This window comes from Aythya fuligula, chromosome 4 (genome assembly GCF_009819795.1).
Source record: "Aythya fuligula isolate bAytFul2 chromosome 4, bAytFul2.pri, whole genome shotgun sequence".
Classification (NCBI taxonomy): Eukaryota; Metazoa; Chordata; class Aves; order Anseriformes; family Anatidae; genus Aythya; species Aythya fuligula.
Window position 1 is genome coordinate 11,138,271 of NC_045562.1, and position 23,898 is coordinate 11,162,168.

General features: G+C 41.0%; 1 protein-coding gene across 1 annotated transcript in view; it reads right to left on the reverse strand.

Moving 5' to 3' along the window:
* CCSER1 (coiled-coil serine rich protein 1) overlaps positions 1-23,898 on the reverse strand; it is a 648,644-nt gene that overhangs the window by 519,621 nt on the left and 105,125 nt on the right. The window lies entirely within an intron of this gene.

The following is a 23,898-nucleotide window of genomic DNA, read 5'->3' on the forward strand; positions in this document are numbered from 1 at the left end:
TTACTATTTTTTTTAAACTGTTCAATGATACCTTTTGCATTTTCCCAAGTTTAAACATAACTTTTTGTGAAGCATAAATGTTATTTTTAGCACAATATACAATTATCACTATCTGTTTTTCATTACATTTTGGCATTGTCTGCCAATATTATCGGAACAGAGATTTACTATTCTATTTATCCAAGACATAAAGAGATACAAGTTCAGAATAAACAGCCAATTCAGACATGAGCAATCAATTCATGAATTTTAAGTATTCATATGGGTAGTATAGAATTACAATGACAGAGAAGAAAGCCTGACTGTAAGGTGTAGCTGCTTAGGTCCCTATTCCCTCTTTGTAATTCATTTTGTTTGCTAAGTTTCAAACACAGACAGGTAAGGGAGGCTTATATAATTCAATCTTCGGAATTTGTTTATTATTTTTAAATGGGGTTGGGTGTCTAAAATTAAAAGAAACTCAAGTTTAGTTTCTTTGCACTACACTTTTCTCTCCAGGATTTGCTTCTTGGAAGGTAAAGTAAGTGATTGTGCCTCAGGTAGACATCTTTACTCTGTGAGCTTATATTCCATCAGTATCACTGTTCAGGTTTCATTTGTGGTCACGAAATGGCATTCAGTTTGGCCTCAATAAAGGCCTGTTCGGACAATCATTACTTGTAGCCATCCACAAGACAACAATCGGTCTCTAAGTAGGTGACCCACAAACGTAGACAGCTCCATACAGGGAGCCCTGGCTGAAGACAGCCTCTGCTCTCACCACTCAGAGAGGAACAAAGTGGTAGCATGGCTGCAGGCAACCCACACCAGGACAGTTCACCTATTTATTGTTCTCCATTCCTATGCTCACCACAGGCAATTATGGAAAACAAAGAGAGGAGGCGATTGTTTTCTCTAGTCTCTACCAATTTAAAGATGTTATGCTCAACAGATGAAAATAGAGTTAGTAGTATCACATACAGTCAGGTAAGCATTTCTTCTGACATGATAATATCATGACATTCATAATCTTCTCCACAGTTCCAATGTCTAATCAAAAATACACATATTCTCCAGATAGTATTTTGTTTGAAAATCTACAAATCTACAACAGGCATGATCCGTAGCCTATTCCCCAGAGAAAAAAATCAGTAGACACCCCCCCCCCCCTTTAATATGTTGGCACCCCAGACATCCCTTATGCTGCCCACTCAAATTTAAACCAAGGGACACTGGATTTCAGCATGCAAGAAGCCATGAATCAACCTGTTTGGGGGGCTAGAGATTGCTATAGAAATCTGCTGTAAAGAAAGCAGAGAAATATAAGAGTAGTATACCTCAGACTAGTAAAAGCCCTTCCTGACCTCACTTCTAACAGTATTTTTTTTTATGTTCCTTCTAATTCTTTCAAGTATTTTTCCCTCCATAAGAGATGTCAATTCTTATTCACACTCAAAGCTTACACTTATTCAACTCTCAAGTAATGATTTCTTTAAATTCTGTTTTCCACTATTTCAGAAACAGTGCACAGGCAACATAATAACTGTTTTTGCTTTCTTTCCCTAGCTTACTGCTAGCATGAGAATACCTCTTCTGAGATGCAGAACCCATTGTTAATGCTGTTATTGCATTTATAAATGCCGAGCACAGAAAGTGAGAATTATCAAGTGGAGAAACTTCCATACAAAGGAAAACACCCATCACATGTGACTACAGTCACATCAAGCACAGAACATCTTAATCCCTTTATCTTAACATTCAAAATTTAACTCAGAGATCTGCTAGCCAACCTTCTTCATAGTAACTATTTCTTTTCCTCAAGGTGACAAAACGTAGATATTCAATAATCAAATCATTTCTTACCATAGAAAACAAAAGCATACTAATGAAAATGCAGTATGCAGATGCATTGTATCAGGTTATGGTATCTGATACCTGCGTAGATACATACTTATCTAGTCTGCATTTATGTTAACACAGAACAAAAACCCAAAGTAAAACCAGTTTTCTGATATTAAAAATAAAATAATTAAAACAAAACAAAACAAAACAAAACAAAACAAAAAAACTGTCTTTTCTATTAAATGAAAGTGGGAGAACACCTATTGCTCAATGTTATAGATAACCGCAAAATTAAATAACTTTTGAATCACTGTTGGAGCAAATGAAATACCAAAGACTACAAATCTCATTTAGGGCTTATGCAGATCTGTTAGCAGCTAAGTATCTTTCAAAATAGCAACAAGACACTACGAAAATTTGTTTTCTTTTCTTTTTCATATATTCCAAGAGACATGACTTAACCATCTCTAGTCCAACTGTTTTTACAAGCTGTCTTCCAAAAGGAGAATCAAGGATTATAGCAAGGTAAGATCAGAAAAAAATTAATGAAATGGTGTCTAAACAAATTAAGAGCTTTTTCTTCTATTTTGAAATTCCATTTTTAAATTTAGATGTTATTAGGCACTCAAGGTTCACCAAAATGATGTATTAAACAACTCAGAGAAGGTAAAACATATCTTGTTCTATTGTTTTATTACTTAATAAAAGCATTCCAGTGAAAAGGTCCAGAACAATCCCTGCAATTTTTAAGCAGTATCTAAAAGTTTTTCATGCCAGTACTGGTTAAACGTAGAAAGCAAGTAGCACAAAGGTTTTTTGTTTAAGTTGGAAATATTGTTCATATTACAGTTGACCAACTGAACCCATATTGATATTAATGCTAAACATCCTTTGAGGAACCATAACAATAGCAATGAGCATGATTTCAAGGTAGTTCAGTATCTCCTACTCCTTGTGCATCATCATGCATCATCAGAAGTCTTGTGAGATTGCCTGCAATTTCCTTGCAGTTACTGCAGAAATGTAGTGATTCACAGGCCTTGTCTTCTAAGCTGAAGAAACTCCACTGAGTAAGATGGACTAAAAATAAAATGTTGTGTACAAGTCTCCTCCTGTATAAAATTGCCTTTCAGGAAGGCCCTTGCTTCCAGTAACCTTCAGAGCAGAGAAAAATCATGCCCCATCTATCTGTTCTTGTCCTTGACTGGGAAGTTCTTCCATGTCCTGCGAGGCTGGTGTGTACCCTGCTCCTTACAGCGACATCTCTGCTTATCCACCCGATGTCTTCCCCATGCAGCTGTAACCCCCTTGTCTCCCCTTTCCTAAGCCTCTCTGACTGTGCCAACAACAGTAGACAAGATAAAAGTGATAAAGTTTTATTCTGATACTTATTTTTCTCAGAATTAACTAAACAAACAAACAAACAAACACTCTTTCCTCAGGAGTTTGCTTGTTCTTTATAAAAGAACAATTCACAAAACTGGGAACAAACAAAGCAGCTGCTACCCACCACCACAGGAATGAACACTTGCCACGGTGAGCTTCTCTATCTGCTAGATGTGTCAACTCTGCCAGTTTAGTGGCTTCCTTCTTGTTATCCACCACTGAGGAGGAACATTTGCTTGCAAGGAATCACTCCCCAGAGGCAAAAGAGGTATAAACAAACTCATGAATGCATAAAAGCACATCCAAGCAGAGGAGCATTGGTAAAGTTCCAACTTCTGTCTTCACAGTAATATTTTCTGTAAATATATAGATATAAAACATAATAGAAGGTCCCTAGAAGGATCTGCTTAATGCCACAGTTCAGCAGTACTGCTCTGAGACATGCCAATGTATTCCACTCCTATGCCTCCTAGCTAGGAGTTTCATCACTCCTTGCAACTCCTTTGTTGATATGACAATTGGTAACATCTGTAATTTCTTAAGCTGAATACCTTTTGACCCTCTCCCTGCTCTCCCCCTCACTACTGCTACTACACTCTTTGAAGAGCAAGGCAATTAAATTAAAAAAAAAAAAAAAAAAAAAAAAAAAAGAAAAATAATTAAAGAGGGACTGAGAAAATAAAAGAGAGAGATGAAGCCCTAAACCAGCATTCAAAGAGAATAGTTTTAAGGCATTGTTACATAAAGAAACGAACATTTCCATCAACGTTCCAATGAAAGGTTTGTTGTCTATTTATGGTGACATATTTATTTGTTCCAGAAGGTAAATCATTTAGCAAGGGCAGAAGCTCTGCAGCAAAACCTTCTTATTTAGTTTGTAATAGCCCCTTTATAAGCCCTGAGACATATTTCCTACTTCTGTGTCTGCTTCCCACTTGACTTCTAGCCCCATTCTGCCTTTAAAATGGATCAGGAAATAACATGGTGGTGTTTTTTTCCTTCCAATTTATCTAACCATTTTGTATACCTCAGCGTCTCTCCCTCTGTGGTGGTTGCATTAACAACTACAACACACCCCTGCATCAACGCAGGCTGATCAGCCACTGTGGAGGCAGCACTCAGCAGCATCTGCTTCCTTGAGCAGAACCTGTAAGCAAAGCTCAGTATAAAGTAACTTTGAGCGCATCTCCATCCAGAGTCTTTACACGCTCTTTTTGTTACAGCACTCAAGTGTATCTATTCTGACCTCCATCGCTGTTATTTTAATAGACCAATACCTAAGATGCAGAAACCCAAAGGGAAGTTGGAATTTTCTTAGTTGGAAGAAGAGTAGAGAGAAATGGACCAACGGTATCTGAGAGAAGGTCAGGGTATACTGAAATTACCATTTGCCCATCTCTCAGGTGTCATTTTTCCAGTTTTCCTGTTCAAGACATGCTTCAGCCCCAGTTTCCATACTTTTCTAACTTTGACATGGTGAAATACTATGGCTATGCAAACAAGTTTACATTTAAACAAGAATTTAACAATTATATTTAAAATATTAATAATGTGGAAGAAAAAACAGTAACTTGTACACTGTTTCAGACTACTTTTGATAAATGTAACAGTACATTTGTTCTTTGATGGCTGTAGCAGAACACAGCATTAACCCAAGAATATTTCAGTAGAATATTTCAGTAACTTTTCAGTAAGTATTTTTGCATTGAAAATTCTTTCATCAAAACAAAAGGCGTTTAGCTACAGTTTTCCATCCAACTATTAGGTATCTTACTCAAAGCTCATTGGCACCAGTGGGATTCAGTTTAGTTTTAACTTGGTCCAGATGTTCTTAATAAAGAAATAGGACTTCAAACTAGTTTAATTATAAAAGATATGCAGTAGTTTGTACAGATATAGCTCAGGAATAACTGAAACATTTCGGGAGTAGAAACATACTAGAAATATAAGTCCCATCCAGTAAGTTTACCCAGGATTGCTGAAGGAGGCTACCTACCTATCATAGTTCCTTCCCTATTTCTGTCTTTCTTCCTAGTTTTCTTTCTTGTATTCACTCCAAGGAAATCTTAAGTGTAATATATGTGTTCTTGGTCCTTTTCCAAAACAGTAAAGCATTTCAATGTTTTTAGCCCTACTCCAACCTAGAGTCTACAACTTTTAGAAAGTTTGAAAGCTGCAATAAATAAGAAGAGATTTAGTAATAAGTACATATTAAATTCCCAACATAACAGGTCTCACTTCTACTGTTAGGCTTAATTAAACAACAAAAACCAAATAACATTTTCTTTATGAAACCCCTTTTATTGTTGTTTATTATTATTATTACTCCAAATAACCAGTTTAAACATATAAATAGCTAGTAAAATTACTGCTTGTGGAATTAAACTATACTCATTTAAAAACTGACTACCCTGATATTCAAAAATGACAATAAGACATACATATGAATATACAAATGTACTAAAGCATATTATTTCATCAAACAATGCAATTCAGTTCCAAAATGGACCTTACAAAATCATATAAATTGCACAACGTATATAAACAAGGTAGGGCAAATCCATACAGAACTGAACATTAACAACTAATATTTGAATAATTGCTAATTTAGTAATTCAGTATATTAACTAATATACTGAACTCTCTAGGATCTAGGTGTGAAATCTGCTCATTTAAAAAATCCAGAAATCAATGGAACCAAATTTAAAAAATCATTTCTTTATGTTTACACACATTTTTATTCTTGACTTCCCTCTCAGACACCATTAAAATAATAAAGTAATAGCAATGTCCTAACTGCAGCTGACACAGGTTCTCTGCCATTACCAGCATCTTCAGAGAGTTGCATGCATTATTTTGTAATTTTATTTTAATTAACGTGCAGTCCATAGTCAATATGGTGTTCAATAGCTTGTGTTTCCTTTCATTTTCTGTGCTGGTATCTTGAGGGAGATTCAGCTCTGACAACTTTTTTGTGTTTAAGCAAAGGGATGTAGGCTGTTCCCTGATCAGTACTTTTGTATATTCACACAAATGTTGCCACTGGGACCTGGCATTTTCCCATGGTTTTCACAGTTCTATTACACAGGTGCCAGAGATTTCCATTTCATTACAGTACGGTGATATTCCAACAAAATCTTGACTATTGCTTGGAGATTGTTCAAGACCTTTGAGATCTTGAGGTCCAGTAAGCAACTTAATGCTGCTACAAGACTGAAGTGCTTACATGTTCACAGTTACTCAGTTCATAGATATTTGTCAGACAAATATGGCTGAAGATGCCACCCACAGAAGTCACTGAATGCTAACTTGGGCAATACACACAATGATACAACCTTACTATCATGAGCTTGAATATACTGAATACATTTTGTTAACGTTGCTTTTGATTAAGCTTTGCATCTGTATTCCTGAAGAACAAACATGAGACCAAGACCTGCATTCATTTCTGTGTGTGCCTATGTAAAATACTGCTACCAGAATCCAAACCAAGAAGAGGAGCTTTGGTCACGGGAGTACCACTCTGAAACATAGTTCTGCAGCAGCAGCTACATCCTATATGGGCATACATGTATTTTAGAAAATTCCTAAAATCCAGGAGAGTAACTTTTAAAACTTTTTTTTTTTCCTGATACAATAGCCCATGTCTCATTTTCATAAGTGATTATGTGAGAATCACTGGAATTTCAAAGATAGTTTAGAACTACAAGAATGAAAACCACTTTTCAAAAAATACTTTGAGTTCTGTTTTGTTTTCCTGTCTCCCTGTGTTGGCCATCTTTCTGAATCATACTCTTCTGTGCTATTGTTCTTAGCCATTTTCTGAACACAGGTTTTCAAATCTTATTGTCTGTTTTTTTTGTGTGTGTTGTGTTGTTGGTTTTTTTTTGTTTTGTTTTGTTTTCCAAAATATAAGGGCTTACTGCTCATGCCTCCCAGTACAAATGAGGCACTAAATGTGGTTTATTAAATTCCTCTTTGGAAGAAAAATAGCCTGTTATTATATCTATAGTACTATTTTTGTATTTAATATTATAGATTCCTTTTTTTTTCCCTCCGTAGAAATACATGTGGAAGGCTATTTGAGATCAATGCTTTTGAAAGAACACAAAGAAAACACACTCTAGGGAGAATAATTTGATTCTTTTGTAAGAACATATGTATGGCAATTCACCTGTATCTGCTCAGGGTCACTGCATATCTGATGCCGGAAAAGATCAGAATTAAATATTTCAAGTCTCAAATGATTTCTAGAGATTGCCAAAAGATAGCACTTCATCAAAATTGTACTCTGCAAAGAAATGTGGTGTACAATCAGCATAAGAATGAAAACTCTGAGATATACTCAAGGAAATGAAAGACCTTGAGCTATTTAAAGTAATGTTAACTCCTAGAACCGTACCTGAATAATTCATGGACATAATGAAGTATTTCGCCTTCTGCACTCTCCCACATACTTCAAAAGGAAAATGAAAATACATGAAGCCTTGCAAACAGAAACCCTGCCAATGGTATAAATGTCTCTGCATCAAGTGTAAAGTTTCTGGATAACTTTCATATACCAAGAGCAGCTTAAAAGTATTCTTTTCTTCTGAATAGCACCACCCAAAACGCTTATTATTCCCTAGTCACATATATGAGAGACATTAGAAAAGGTAAAAAAAAAAATAAAAATACATCTTGTAATGGTTGGCAAGAACACTCTTTTTGTAGCTAATGTGGAAATTCACTTATAATATAGATGAATGTGCCCTTCAGACCCAAAGACAGAGGATTATCAGTGGAGAAAATTGTCCAAGTACAGAGCTCAGATCCATTGTACTGCTCCTCAAAATATTTTTTGCACACAGTTCTGGCTGTGCAAGGGAAGCATACCATCTTCCATCCTACTCTTGTTTCTGCCCTTTTGATTCTCTTTGTGCATTAAATCAATGTCTGTAATGATGCTCCTTTTGCCTGATCGATTATAACTAATAACTAATGGACTCTCCTAACTTCTCAGTTTGCACTGACCCATATGGGGTTCACTACTGCAATACAGTCTTCCTGCTGAAGCCACAGAAGTATAACACAACACAAAGCTTGAGCACCTCTGGTGGCAGGAGCTGACAGTGCTCCTGTCAGGCCATACACTGTGGAGTCAATCAGGATCAAACCAGAGGGAAGTGACATCTGCCTTCAGAAGTTCATGGGTGAAAGAGTGAGCAAATAACATGTTGATATACAGCACCAACAGTCACTCTACAGTATTAACCAACTTTCCTGTCATTAGAGAAGCACATACATGAACCATATTTCAGGGTACTGTGATGTGACCAGCACCTTCCTTGCCCTCCCATCATACACCTGCAACTCTTCTTCCTGCATAGCACCTGGAGCTGCTGCCAGCCCACCTAAACACATTTTCTGCTGCTTGGTCATCCAAATGCTACAGTACTGCTGAGGATAATGTGCAGATGAAAGCCAGAAGTGGATGACCGTACTACAGTACTGATCACAATGAAGCGGTGTTATCTGCCTCTACAAGAATACTTTTGAACACCAGTGGATTCACCTTTGCACATGTAACCAATTATACAATTAGTATTTTACTTGCACTCATATATATGTATACAAAAATAGAGAGGCATATGATATGACCAGTGCATATGATTTTTGTAACACCATAACACCACTAAGAGTGTAATTAATAAGAGTGCATAAGTAACTTATAACGAACACATCAAGCAAAGGTATATAAATAATAAATATATAAATAATAATCAACTCCAAATATTCAGAGACTTGTGGCATAGTTGCACAAACAGTGTACAACAAAACACGCAACCAAACAGCCTGTAAGATAACAACAGAGGAGGCAGAACAGGCAGGAAAGCTGTGTGATGGAACAGGGCAAGTCCTGGTTCCAAAAATAACATGACCTATGGGAGAGGCAGGCAAGGTCCTCACCCCTTCTTTTCAGGGGGGAGGCTGAGAAGCACAAAACCACCAAGGATGAGCAAGGTATGAGTGTGTATGTGGAAAGAAGAAGCTGCACACTTAGGTTCCAGTTTCCAACATCAGAGAGTGCAGGAGCTCGGCTGCCGCTGCCACAGTAAGGGAGATGCCAAGGACCATAACCATCACCAGTACCCACACCCTGGCAAAACTGGACTCATTTGCCAGTGTCTAAACAGCCCCCTTATAGCAACCTCTAATTCCCAAACTTGCAAACATGTATGCAAAGGTTCATATACCCATTTGCAACACATGAGCTAGCTGCACAGGCAAACAGCTCTTAGAGAACCAGGAGGGAACAGATGCCCTCAGCCTTTAAAATTTACTATTTTTTATGATTCTGCTAAAGTATTCAAATGAATCCATCTTCAAGTCAACTACTAGATAAGAATCAGTTCTTAACAAAGCAGCACTCACTTAACATTGAATTAACTGTCAAGCAGTAGAATATCAAAGCAAAAGCCACATTTAAAATGTGTACATGCTTCTGTGCACCAGAAAGCTTGAGATTTGAGTCTGTGAATAAAAGAAAAAGAAAACAAAAACATTTCAGTCAGAGGCACTTTTTTGCTTGTTTGCCATTTTTTTTCCAAATAATTCTGAAGTGCTGAGGTTCACTTTCATTGTATCATGACAACAGGATTTTCTGCATTTGAAAGAAAAAAGGTGTGAACATTTTTCATACATCAATCTCTAATTTTCACTAACAGAACTCTAGAAAAAAAAAAAAAATCTTTTGTTGAGAAAGGATAAAAATGCATTCAAAGAAATGCAATAAAGCTTAAAATGACCAAATAAAGCCTTAATAGATTTTTTTTCCCCAGTCATACACACACATGCTTTTCTCTCAGCAGATGGATACATCTGCAGCACATAATTTGCTTTGTGGATTAGTTACTGCTTTTACAGCTTTTGTAATAGGCAAAGCACTATGCGAGCATTCTAGTACAGTCATTATCATCATATAGCTTTGGGAAAGTTTTCTACATCTCCTGTGCCAGATTTTTGTGCCAGACACAGAGAAAGCTCCTTAGGTATCTCTGTCCTGCATTTACATAGAACGCAATTCAGACTGTTCTGTATTTGCATGCACTTAAGGGATGTGTGTTCAACAGGTCATTCAATGCATGGATTGGTCAGGTAAAACACTAAAAACATTGAAATTAAACACATAACTTACGGCTAAACCTTCTGGCAACTAGAGACTTCTCGCTCTGTTCTGACAACACCCAAGTCAATGCTTCAGCCAACATCTAAATAGTCAAAAATCAAATGTAATCAATCTTGGAATTATTTTTTGGCTTTTCTTTGCCAGTAGTATGCAGAGGGAAAAAAAAAAAAAAAAAAAAAAAATGTAACCACATTACTAATGAGGAGTTGTCCTCCCTAAAATAGAAACATTTAAATTCATGGGATACAAGAGGCAGAACCTAAGCATTACAATCCTGATAATCCACCACTGCTCACCACTGCTCTGAAAGGCAAACCTTGGCAATTTCTTTAGAGAATGTTGTTCTTCTGACAAAACACAAAATAACAATTCCCCCTCTGCCACCATCCCTGTATGGACAGTGGAATTTAAACCCCATTTCTCCAAACAAAACCAACATTGCTTACAATGTGTTTTCAGTATTTCTGAAAAGCAATGCAGAAAAAGGTATATGCAAAGGTATAGCAAGCTCAAGATTTGATCTGTTATTCTTGCACGTAATCTTCCCACAAAATGTCACCGTTCTAGTTGTGTCATCACAACTCTACTTGTGATGGAGTCAGGAATTTTGGATGCTAAATGAAGATAACCCATTTTATAGCTTGAGCATTAACTTATTTCTCATAAAAGACTATAATTTTGCCACGTATGAAAAACTCAAAAATCTCCTAAACATATGTTTAAATAAATATTTTTTTTCCAGTAACATGAAAATGTTACCTTTTTCCTCACAATACAAGCCAATTCGAGACTGAATCTTCTGTTTCTAATTCTAATTTGTAGCCTGTAATATTGGTGATAAATCACTAAAAACTGAGCCCTTTAAATCAAACCACAAGTGACCCTTTGCTATGGCATCATTAATGCAATAACATAATAGATATGCTATTGCTAATATTATTTGAATTCTTTCTGTTTCCATGGTAACTTTGGCCTACAGCTGCTCTGGTAAACAGGGTTTTAAATCATTCTTTGAGAAAGGCTTCTGCTGAAATGTCATTTTTCCGCTACCGAATATTTTCCCCAGTTTCTTTGTTCTGTTCTTTTTCACAAAGAAAAACTGTAAAGGCAATTACTGACTTTTTTTTTAGTTATTGCAGTTGAATGGGCAGTGAAGTGGGAACCTGAGGAAGCAAGGCATCCTATAACAAGATTCACCTAACATCAGATCAAAATGTAATATTCCACCTTGGAAAGGTACCTACATCTCAGAGAGACTAAGAAACATGTCCCCTTGTCGGACATACTGCAATGCATAGATTTTACAGGCTTTGTTACTACTCCTCCGTACTTTTAAAATTTTAATGCTTAAAAGGACTCTCTCAGTACCTGTGTGCACATTTTCTTCTAACAAACATCTAGCTCCCTAAACATTAGAATGGAAAAAAAAACATGAATACCTATAGAATGAGTGTAAAGCCTTTCCCCATGATTTATACAACTGTTTAAATTGAATGGGTAAGGCTGGTTTGCCATGCACGTGCAGCTTAAGGAACAGAAAACTATAAGAGTATCAGACACCTGGCTTTTATATCTGAATTCACAAATGGCCAAACCAGTAGATTCAGCTGCCAGACACCTTGCCAACCAAAACTACAGAAAACTTACAGAACCTGGCTGTGTCATAGTATTTGCCCCTACAAATTTGCTGATGAAGTCAGCATACAATTAGCTTTCTAGAAAATACACACTGGGCGTGCCACAAAGCAAAACACAAAACCTATTCTTCGTTCTGCTTATGGGTCTTTTACCTGCAATTCTATTTCCATTTATTTCTACTCATTGTGTGGCTTTGCAGTTTAAATGGCATCTGCAAGATTTCTCCAACGGTGCCCATTCTTCTCATAAACTTAACAGAAATACTGTGCATATAATATAAAATGGCAATGAAACAGCATATTCTAGGTTTAAAAGGACAATGAATGAAAATATGCACTCACTTAATAAGCAAATCACTTATTCATTGAAGGCTCTCTGGATTGCCATTAAATATCATGTATCAAATCATAGAATTCTTCGTCTTAAGCACACAAGTGTGCTATTTGAACAAATGGAGATGGACTGCTTATTACACTAACTGACAAGTTAGATGTCAGACCTTAGAAATTTAGGAAAGGCTTAGCTTTACTAGAAAGTACTCCAAAGCCCTTTGCCACTAATCAACATTTATGCATCTTCAGCACAGAAAGCAATTGAAACTCTTTGAGGTCACGGTGACACTGTCAGAAACTTTCTCAAATCATTACCAAAAAGGACTGTCATTATAATGATTTTCACTTGCCATTAATTCCCAGCTGCCTAATTTAGTAGGGTAGAAAGCAGTCCCCCCAGTACTAATTGGAATAAATTTTTAATTTAATAGTCTAATGCGTTCCAGTTTTTTTCTCCTTTCAGTGAATCAATGCTCTCATTATTTGTTAGTAGCTAGGCAATGAATACATACTGTTGAGAGGCCTAAGATGACAGCTTCTTGGTCAAAAGTCTAAGTTTAAAAACAATCAGCAATACATACAGTATAGAGTAGGTTTCTTTAGAACAGTTATTATTTTCTTTTAGAAAGGGGTGAAATTCAGTCTTCTTTGAATAGAATAGCAGTATGTATAGGTTCAGTTAAAATAATGCTGTTGTTTCATTCCCACTCCAAATAGCAAAGAAAAAAATTGCAGACTTGCTCAACATTAAGTACAGATTTTTAACCTATAATGTGAATAAATAGAATCCTCAAGTAATAAGCTTCAGCAAGGCCATCGCAACAAACTCACCTGGAGAATACTTACTAAGACAAGATAGGTTGGAAGAGACCTCAAGATCGTCGAGTCCAACCTCTGACCTAACGCTAACAGTCCCCACTAAACCATATCCATGAGCTCTACATCTAAACATCTTTTAAAGCCCATTCCCCCTCGTCCTGTCACCAGGCACGTGGGAGAACAGGCCAACCCCCACCTCGCTACAGCCTCCATTTAGGTACCCATAGAGAGCGATAAGGTCGCCCCTGAGCCTCCTTTTCTCCAGGCTGAACAAGCCCAGCTCCCTCAGCCGCTCCTCGTAGGACTTGTTCTCCAGGCCCCTCACCAGCTTCGTCGCCCTTCTCTGCACCCGCTCAAGCACCTCGATGTCCTTCTTGTAGCGAGGGGCCCAAAACTGAACACAGTACTCGAGGTGTGGCCTCACCAGAGCTGAGTACAGGGGGACAATCACCTCCCTAGCCCTGCTCGTCACACTGTTCCTGATACAAGCCAGGATGCCGTTGGCCTTCTTGGCCACCTGAGCACACTGCTGGCTCATATTCAGCTGACTATCCACCATCACTCCCAGGTCCTTCTCTGCCTGGCAGCTCTCCAACCACTCATCTCCCAGCCTGTAGCTCTGCTTGGGGTTATTGCGCCCCAGGTGCTGGACCCGGCACTTGGCCTTGTTAAACTTCATGCAGTTGACCTCAGCCCACCGGTGCAGCCTATCCAGATCCTCCTGCAGAGCCTTCCGACCCTCAAGCAGATCAACACACGCACCTAGCTTGGTGTCATCTGTGAACTTACTGAAGGTGCACTCAATGCCCTCATCCAGATCATTGATGAAGATATTAAAGAGGACCGGCCCCAGCACTGAGCCCTGGGGGACTCCACTAGCGACTGGCCTCCGACTGGACTTGGCTCCATTCACCATGACTCTTTGGGCCCGGCTATCCAGCCAGTTTCTAACCCAACGAAGCGTGCGCCAGTCCAAGCCAAGAGCAGTCAGTTTCTTGAGGAGAATGCTGTGGGAGACGGTGTCAAAAGCCTTGCTGAAGTCAAGGTAGACCACATCCACAGCCTTTCCCTCATCCACCCAGTGCGTCACTTTGTCATAGAAGGAGATCAGGTTCGTCAAGCAGGACCTGCCTTTCATAAAGCCGTGCTGACTGGGCCTGATTGCCTGCTTGCCCTGCAAGTGCTGCGTGATGACTCTCAAGACGATCTGCTCCATGAGCTTCCCCGGCACTGAGGTCAAACTGACAGGCCTGTAGTTTCCCGGGTCTGCCCTCCGGCCCTTCTTGTAGATGGGCGTCACGTTTGCTAGCCGCCAGTCGACTGGGACCTCCCCCGATCGCCAGGACTGCTGATAAATGATGGTAAGCGGCTTGGCCGGCTCCTCTGCCAGTTCTCTCGGTACCCTTGGGTGGATCCCATCCGGCCCCATCGACTTGTGCACATCCAAGTGCCCTAGCAGGTCGCCATCCATTTCTTCGTGGATAGTGAGGGCCACATTCTGCTCCCCATCCCCTTCCGCCAGCTCAGGGTACTGGCTATCCAGAGAACAACCACCATTGCTGCTAAAGACTGAGGCAAAGAAGGCATTAAGCACCTCCGCCTTTTCCTCATCTCTCATTACAAAGTTGACCCCTGCATCCCGTAAAGGATGGAGATTCTCCTTAGTCCTCTGTTTGGCATTGATGTATTTGTATCAACAATATTAGTGACATGGTTTAGTGGAGGACTTGTTAGTGTTAGGTCAGAGGTTGGACTTGATGATCTAGAGGTCTCTTCCAACCTAGAAATTCTGTGATTCTGTGAAATGCCAGGACTTTTCAACTAGGATGGAGAGAGGTTTGACAACTCCATCAGCCAGTTCCCTCAAGACCCTGGGGTTCATGTCATCAGGTCCCATAGACCTGTCCCTGCTGAGATCCATCAGGAGGTCTTGAACCTGCTCTTTACTTACAGTGGGTGGGACTTTGATCTCCCAGCCTCCACCTATGGGTTCAGGGCCATGAAAGACTTGGGAAGCCTGTCTACCAGTGCAGATGGAGGCAAAGAAATTGCTGAGTACCTCAGCCTTCTCCACGACTGTTGTTACCAATCACTCAGCTAGAGAAACCCATTCCTAGGAGAAGAATTTAGCCACCTATAATCGCTCACACACTCCTATTTTCACCCCTCCCTCGGACTATTTTCACAAATGTTAGAGGTGCATGGTGGCCCTCGGGGACTCCTGTCACTCCAGCGCAGCAGATCGAAGGCAGCTGGGTCCTCTCTTGTGCTCTTCCTTGAGGCTCTGTGCAGAAGGGATGGCACCTCTGGCACAAGGGCTGGGGGATGGGAGAGAAACATACACACACAACCCCTGAGAATTAGCAACAGAGTGGTTTATTGGTGGGACGTCTTGCAGGTAGGCATGTCCATGGTGTTTGGGGGCTCCATCACAAGCTAATGCTTGCGATGGAGCCGGCGCGACAACGAGTAGGGGACTAGGCGGGCACTCTTGCGACGCTCCTTGTGCGCTTGGAGAGTAGAGAGCAAGGACGCGCCGCGGGGGTCCCAGCTCAGTTCTGGTGGAGGTGGATCCACCTCCATCGGCTCCTCCATGTCTCCTGGCGGATCCAGCTCCATCGGCTCCACAGTGTTGGGCAGAAGGCAAAGCCAGTCCTTGCCTGGGACTGCCCAAACGGGCTGTCGTCCACTTGGCATGTTTTCAGGCCAGGGAGCAGATCCAGGGGCTCGTCCGCTTGCACTCCTTGGTGCAGTGCCTCCGTTGGCTTGATTTTCCTGTGCGCCACCACTGCCGGCATCTGATCTGTGCCCATGGCTGGGTCCTGCACTGGTTTCCCTGGGGTAGGAACGCCTGTGCTCCCCGTGTCTGTCTGCCCGATAGTCCTCCATTTGCCCCTTGCCACTGTGGTGGCTGTGGGAAGGTCCAGGGCCCCTGTCGCTGCGTGGTGGAGGGGATGGCCTGTTCCTCGCATCGCTGCGGTGCCAGTGGTACCGCCGGTAGGTGTCTGGGCTTGCTCGATGGGCACGCCTCTGCTCCGTGTGGCTGGCTGGCTGATGTTCCTGCCTTCGCCTTGTGCCATCGTGGCGTGAGCTGGAAGACCCATTCCCCGAGTCGCTGTCTTGTCTAGGGGAAGGGCGACTCACGGCTTGGACTTGCTGGTGTCGAAGCCTGTCCTTGCTTGGTCCTGGCTGCACGCGATGCCTTCGCTCAGGAGACCTTTCGGGCTGGGGTGCCGAGCCACGGGGTCGTTCACTTGCATGCCGACGTCCCGTGCCACTGGGAGGTGGATTTGCTTTTGTGGCTCCAATGTTGCCGTCAGGTTTCTGGCCATGCCTGGATCCCGCACTGTGCTGGGGACTCTGGGCACGCCTCTGCTCCATGTGGCTGTCTGCCCAATGGACATGCCTTTGCCCCTTGCCACTGTGGCGGCTCTGGGAAGGTCCAGGCCCCCTGTCGCTGTGTGGTGGAGGGGATGGCCTCTTCCCCGCATCACTGCGGTGCCCGTTGTGACGCTGATAGGAGTCTGGGCTTGCTCCATGGGCGTGCCTCTTCTCCGTGTGGCTGCCTGCCCGATGTTCCTGCCTTCGCCCCATCCTGTCGTTGGGTGAATTGGAAGGCCCATGGCCCAAGTCGCTGTCTCGTTTAGGAGAGGAAAGGCGCACGGCTTGGCCTTGCTGAAGTTTGAGCCTGTCCTTGACGAGTCCTGGCTCTATGTGATGCCTTTTTTCCGTGCACTTTCTCGGCTGGGGTGCTGAGCCATGCGGTGGTTCATTTTCACGCCCAGGTCCTGTTCCACTCTGCGCCTCATTTCCATTTCTGGGCCCCACGATGCCGTCTTCTTTCTGGCCATGCTTGGGCCCCATGCTGCGTTGCGCGTTGTTGTTGCGCCCGCACTCCTGGCGGCGGTCTGGCCGCTGGTCCTGCCAGTTCCTCACGCCGCCATTTGGACTGGAAGAAGGCCCAGGCCCCCTGTGACTGTGTGGCTGGGGGGCCGGCCTGTTCCTCACATCCTTGCGGTACCCATGGTACCGCTTCGGGGTGTTGGTGGGCTGGGTGCCAGAGCTGCCTTGGGCACTGGTGTCTGTCGTGCTGCCGGCGCTCTGCCTCCACCCGTAACTCTCCTCCATCTCCTTCTCCTTAATAGCTGCCTTCGTTGCTGGTGCTCACTGGGCCTGCAACGCTGCCCGCTCACACCAACGAGGGCCGCCTCTCGCCTTGCTGCTTTGGCTCTTCCTCCTGCCGCCAATGCCGGCTCTCAGAAGGCCTCGAAGCTCAGCGAGTGCCAGGCCAGCGGCGGGGGTCCGCTTTTATAGGGCCTGCAGCAAGGGCGGGGCAGTGGTAGCCACTGTGACCTCAGCAAGCCTCTGTGATGCAGGGGCCCGTGCGTGGCCAATTTGGGGTGGCTGAGAGCCCCTTGTGTGGGGCTGGCTCCCCCGGGCCATTTGGCTTGCCAGAGAGAAAGGCTGCCCCTCGGCCACAGGGATTGCCCTCCACCTCGCATCCTGTGCCCTGGGTTTATTTTTAACTCTGCTTTTTATGGAATTTCATTCTATTGTTTACGGAAAAGAACAGAAGCACGGTGCATCTTCAGCCCCAATGCCCATGTGTGCTTTATCCTCTGAGTGAAGAACTTCTTCCTCACGTGGCATCTAGTCTAAATCTCCCCTCCATTTGTTCAAAGCCACTATTCCTTGTTCCATCACTACCCTCCCTGATAGAGCCCCTCTCCAGCTTTCTCTTACTTTCTTCTCCACTTTTATGGGTTAGGTTAGGTGGCAGAACTACAGGACATTGCAAATTGCGGCCTTATCTGCCTTGTTCCACATGACATTTTCCAGCTCAGGCTCTAGCCTCTCATCAGTGTAACACAGAATCACAGAAACATTAGGGTTGGAAAAGACCTCCAAGATCATCTGTTCCAACCATCACCCAACCACCAATGTCACCCACTAAAGCATGTCCCTGTGCACCACGTCCAACTTTTCCTTGAACACCCTCAGCGACAGTGACTTGACCGCTTCCCTGGGCAGCCCGTCCCAATGCTTGTCTGCTCTTGCTGAGAAGAAATGTCTCCTAATTGTTTTAATTGTTGAAGAGTAGTCCTCTTTGTTCAATTCTTTGTTTTAATCGTTGAAGGGTAGGACATGATGTTTCCATTTTTCCATCAGGAGGGACATTGCCCAAATTCTGCCAGTTTTTGCCCAAATTGCCAGTTTTCTCCTCATGAAACTGGCTGCTCATGGCTTGGACTGGCATACACTTCGTTGGGTTAGAAACTGGCTGGATAGCCGGGCCCAAAGAGTCGTGGTAAATGGAGTCAAATCCAGCTGGAGGCCGGTCACTAGTGGAGTCCCCCAGGGCTCAGTACTGGGGCCGGTCCTCTTTAATATCTTTATTGATGATCTGGGTGAGAGCTGAAACTTGAAATTGAAGTCTTACATTAAAAAAAAACTGTCTTAGGATGGCAGATTGCCTTTATTTTCAAATGTTTACTAGAACGAGGAAGTACTTGTAATATACTTCTAAATACAGCACTTCTATAGTACTTGTACTATACTGACATCAGTGCCAGTAGAACTACTTGATTTTCTCCTGTGCTGTGATTATCACTCAGATTCAAAGCTTGCTTCATCTAACAGATTCTAATAAAGCTTAAATATAAGGATTAGCTGACATCTTCACATATCCAAAGCAGGGTGACATGTTCTTTCTTGGTCAATATCCCTATTTTTAAGATGATACTCTTCATGTAAGAATGTTCTAAAGCAGCTGTTGCTTTTAGCATAAAATACGAGGAAAATATAAAGGTAAAGATGTTTTAGAGATATGCAGTAGGATCTACATAAAGATTAGATACTATTGGATGTGCGAAGCAAAAGATATCTGACCAGATTATCAATGCCCATACCTTCTACAGTCTTAATTCTGTATGTATAGACTGGATTATGCCAAAAAATAGATAGGGTTTTCTTTCTGCTTATTGGTGCAATAAAGTAAATATAATAAATGTAATAAAGCTAATGTGTGTAAATACTGGACTAGTGTTCAGTCCTATTCAGTAATATTATTTCCAGCACTTCTGTGGAAGTGAACATATACTTTCATAGATGACAACTCATTAGCCTACTTTCCTAAAGGTTGATCCCATTGCATAAGCACATTTTGTTGTTGTTGTTCTTTTCCCAGGAATCTCTGAATCTCTTTACCTACATCAACTAAATTGGATCGGAAGGTAGCAGTCTTAAAGGCAAAATGCTGAAACTGAAGACAGCAGATATTTGGATGAAAGAGTGAGATTGCTGCAATGCACCTGCTAGGAGTAAAACTGTGGTACAAACTCACACATTACAGAATTAGTTATGAAATAGTCCTTGATTACAGAAAAATTTTCAGATGAACCTTACATCGTTCTTTGATACTGACATTGATTAATCTGTCCCAAGACAAAAATCCATTTGCAGTCAGGTTCCCCTTTCTCAAAAATATACATGTGCTTTCTATACAATTAAAAAGTATTATGGGATTATTTTCCATATATTAATTAATACAGACCAATTCAACATCCTGTTGCTTTTAGGAGATAAATCAGAGAGAGGTGAAATTACTCCACAGACTGAGACTCTGGCTTCCACTCCAGCCTCATGTAGCCACACCAGGCTATTGTTTAATCTCATCATAGTGTTATTTGAGTAAACTTTCACCTGGTGGGACTGACTATAAATAAATAAATATATAGAGAGATAAATTACAAAAGAGAGAAGGAAAAAGAGATCAATTTCTTTAAATTGCCAGAGACTCTTAGACAGGTTTGTCTGTGTTGCCATATTAGCTGCTGAACCCCATATCCTTTCTTATACCTCCTGAAACAACGAGTATGTTCTGCCATAATCATGTGTAGCCTGCTACTAACAGAAATGAGAGGATTTTCTTCCTTACTATTGCATTCTAACAGCTCTCCAGATAGGTGAGAAGCCCAAAGAAAACTATACACAGATTATCATACTCAGAGATTCTCTGTAATAAAGGTTATGTGTAAACACTGTGATTGTATTATAAAGGCACGATGATTGACACTGACTGAGGAACAGACATGGTCCTTTGGTACAGTCAAACTGATGTTTTGATGAAGACCAGCTTGTTTGCTTCAGCAACACCCATCACCACAAACACACAATTTCAGTATCTTCCTCCCTGCTCTGACTCACTATAAAGGGCAACAGCCAGATAATAAAAGGTATAAGGAATAGCAAGACCTGAGAGAAGGCCAGTTAGTTAGGACTTCAACCTCCTGAAATAGCTGTCTAGCTAAATAGCATAGACACAATACACTATTGACTAATTGGCAATGATTTAGGAGTGCAAGAGGCAGACTTCTGCAAGTTCTGGGCCAGGATACAACAATAGCAATGAAAAACAAACAAACAAACAAACAAAAACTACTCTCACAAGTATGAGCAAGATAAACCAATTTCTGTTTTCATCCGTTCTTTTAGGGATGAGAAAGGAAACAAAAATTAAAACTCTATATTCCCATTCTACTGGTGACTATCTGGGTAAGACTTCATTACTGCTGCAATGAGATTACACTGTTTCAGTTCCAGTTCTGTACTTCAGCCTCAAGATAACTGCTTTCTACAGTAAATAATTTTACAGCATGTACTTTTGTTTTTAAGATGATGCTTCTGACTATCACAGAAGTATGAAACTCAAAGATGTAATAGTTTTGTTGTTTTCCTTTCCCTCAGGATACACATGAAACCAGGACTGAAAAATTTGAAAACACAGTGTATCAAGGAAAAGTCTGACATTCTGATCCCTTGGGAAAAGCCCATTTTAATCTGTATGAAAGTAAACATGAAATAAATTTATTTAAAAAAATGAATAAAAAATTGTGTGCAGAAAGATGTTATCATTATCTACAATAGAGTTCTTCACACACCAATCATGAACAGAGTGGTAACTGTTCATCTATATGATTTTCCATGCATTTTTCCATGCACTATCTAAAAAAAAAAAAAAAAGTAAAATATAACACTACAGATTCTTTGCCATTTTTAAATATTAAACAGAGAAAGGCTACCTATAAACATGTATTTGTCAAGAGCAAAATGGTTCTTTAAAATTAGCTATCATTACTATTTTATACAGTTACACTAGTTGACCCATGGTTTTTGGGCCATAATTAACCCAGCACTCAGACTTACAAAAATATGCTTGCATGGACCAAAGTAGCATCCTTCATATACTCTGCTTCCTGTATAGGATGGAATAAATGTCCAAGGAAAAGTAGATTTCATGCCTTTTGGAAGAAAAGCACGTGAAAACCTTTTACTCACTGACACACAGCTTAAAAAAAGGCCCGAAGCTGCTTGGAAGGGCATTTGCAGGGGAATTCAAGCCAGTGTATAATTTTCTTTGATACATATATTGCAAAAACCTTCTGAATTACTACAGATTATATTAAACTTGTATCTTTATCTAGTTTGGATATGAAATAAGAAAAACTTGTCAACTGGTTATATTTTGCTTTAATGTATTGAGTTTGACAAAGCTATAAACTAGGACTTAGGTATTAAACCCAAGCAGCAGCATAATCTAAAGGAACACCAGTCAACTGAGAAACTGTTAGTTCTGTACATTCTGCTTCATTACCTCACATAATCTCTTCAACCTGAAAGTAGTTTCCTCTCATACTTCTTGTCTGTCTAGCTCATTCAAATAGTAACTCAGATTGCAGAGTAATAACTCTGCAAGTGACTTCACATTCACATTCAGATGGAGATTTAGCAGGGACAACTGAGATCAGCAACCCCAACTCTCTGCTCCAGCAGTCCTCCAATTTATTACGGTGTTACAACAACACGTGGGACAAGCAATCCATTCTGAACTTCCACAAATTACCACTAGGAGGGTCAAAATACATCTATTTTAGTTAGTTAATCTCAGCAGTCTGTGATACAAATGTTTATGACCCAGGAGCAGTCACGTCAAAGTCTGCTTTCCCAGCCAGAAAAGGAGCCAGGTGGAAAGCAGAGGGATGAAACTGCTTCAGACTTAATAGCTTATTTCACTTGCAGCTTTCTACGTCTATGCAGAATGCCAAGTTTTACTTCTGATTGGCTGCTTTATGCAAGTGTTCATATGATAAAATAACACAAATAAGGTCAAATCTGCCTAATACTATGCAAAGTACTATGAATAGTACTTCATAAAATATTATATGAAGAAAATTCACAAGACATCTTTACTTTCTTTTTTGCAGGGTAAATTTAGCTTATGAATTTAGCTCATGAAATTTAGCTCTTTCATTCGCAGACAGTGTCTATGTGCTATTATATAATTCTTTCCTGAAATGCCTTGAGACAACAGCAACAATACACTAGGATTTTATTGTTCCTTCCAGGTACTATTTGTATTTCTACTGAGCAACAACTTTGAATGCATGACAAATCCAGTTATGAAACATGTATGTTAAACTTCACACTGATGAAGGACTTTTGTATCATATTTTAATGAGAACATTATGGGATAATATGCTTTAAAATGGGTTTGGACAAATTACAGTGTAGTAAAAATAAACGGAAGTTTTGTTTTGTTTTTGACAGGTGAAAAAAATAAGAGAAGGTGTCTTTTTCTTCACTTAGCCTTCATACCCTCTTTGGAGCTCACCTCATATCAGAATTACATTGCTGCAGCTCCTTCCTCTGCTGGATAGTCTGCAGAGTTTGAGTAACTCAAAAAGTGACAAATTTCTTTTCCACCCTCTTGCTGCTTACAGAGGCAGAAGGAAAGGGTGCTGAGCTGGCCTGTCAATCACTGCGTTTAGAAGGCATTTCTCTGCCTCACCAGGTGAACTGCTCAGACTACCACAGTGCCTTTGGGTTTCACCTCCCTCTGCACCACACACCACGACTCTGAAGTTCAAGCCTGATGCCTGACCGTATTGAGGTGTAACATAAGGATTTGACTGGTCAGAGTAATTTATCTGTCAGGCTTGTTTACTGGTAAGTGATCTCAGGTACTTCTACTCTCAAGGACAACACACTGCATATTTCATAACTTCACAGGTTTACTGCTTTCTGGCTCTGACAATAATATCAGCAGTAATAAAAGCTAAAAGAGTCTTTCCTGTCATGGGCCTCAAATGGTGAGAAACAATAGTATTTCACTTGCTTTTCTCCCCATGCCATGAAACATTTTTCTATGATACAGTGTGTTATGCTTCTACCAAATGCTTCCAAAGCATTATCACACACAAATTGTTTTCCTTATTTTGTTCAAATAACTGTTTTAATTGAAATGCTTATCTTTCATGCAATAGAAGAAATCAAACAGCCTTCTACACTGAGAATTACTTTAAAGTCACATTTACTGTTACAAAGACAGCTACTGCCACCAAGCGGCTAAAAGAAAAGTAAATGTGTGCATAAAACTACTAGCTTTTAAAGGAGAGCTGCAAAGGTAAGTAGTGGTAGGTTTAGAGGGGAAGATGTACTAAGAGCAGCTGAGGTTTGCTCAGCCCAGAGCAGAGCAGGCCAAGGGGAGGCCTCATAGCGCCCTGCAGCTCCCTCACGAGGGGAGCGGAGGGGCAGGCGCTGAGCTCTGCTCTCTGGGGACAGCGACAGGACACAAGGGAATGGCATGGAGCTGGGACAGGGGAGGGTCAGGCTGGGGGTTAGGGAAAGGGTCTGCACCCAGAGGGTGGTGGGGCACTGGGACAGGCTCCCCAGGGC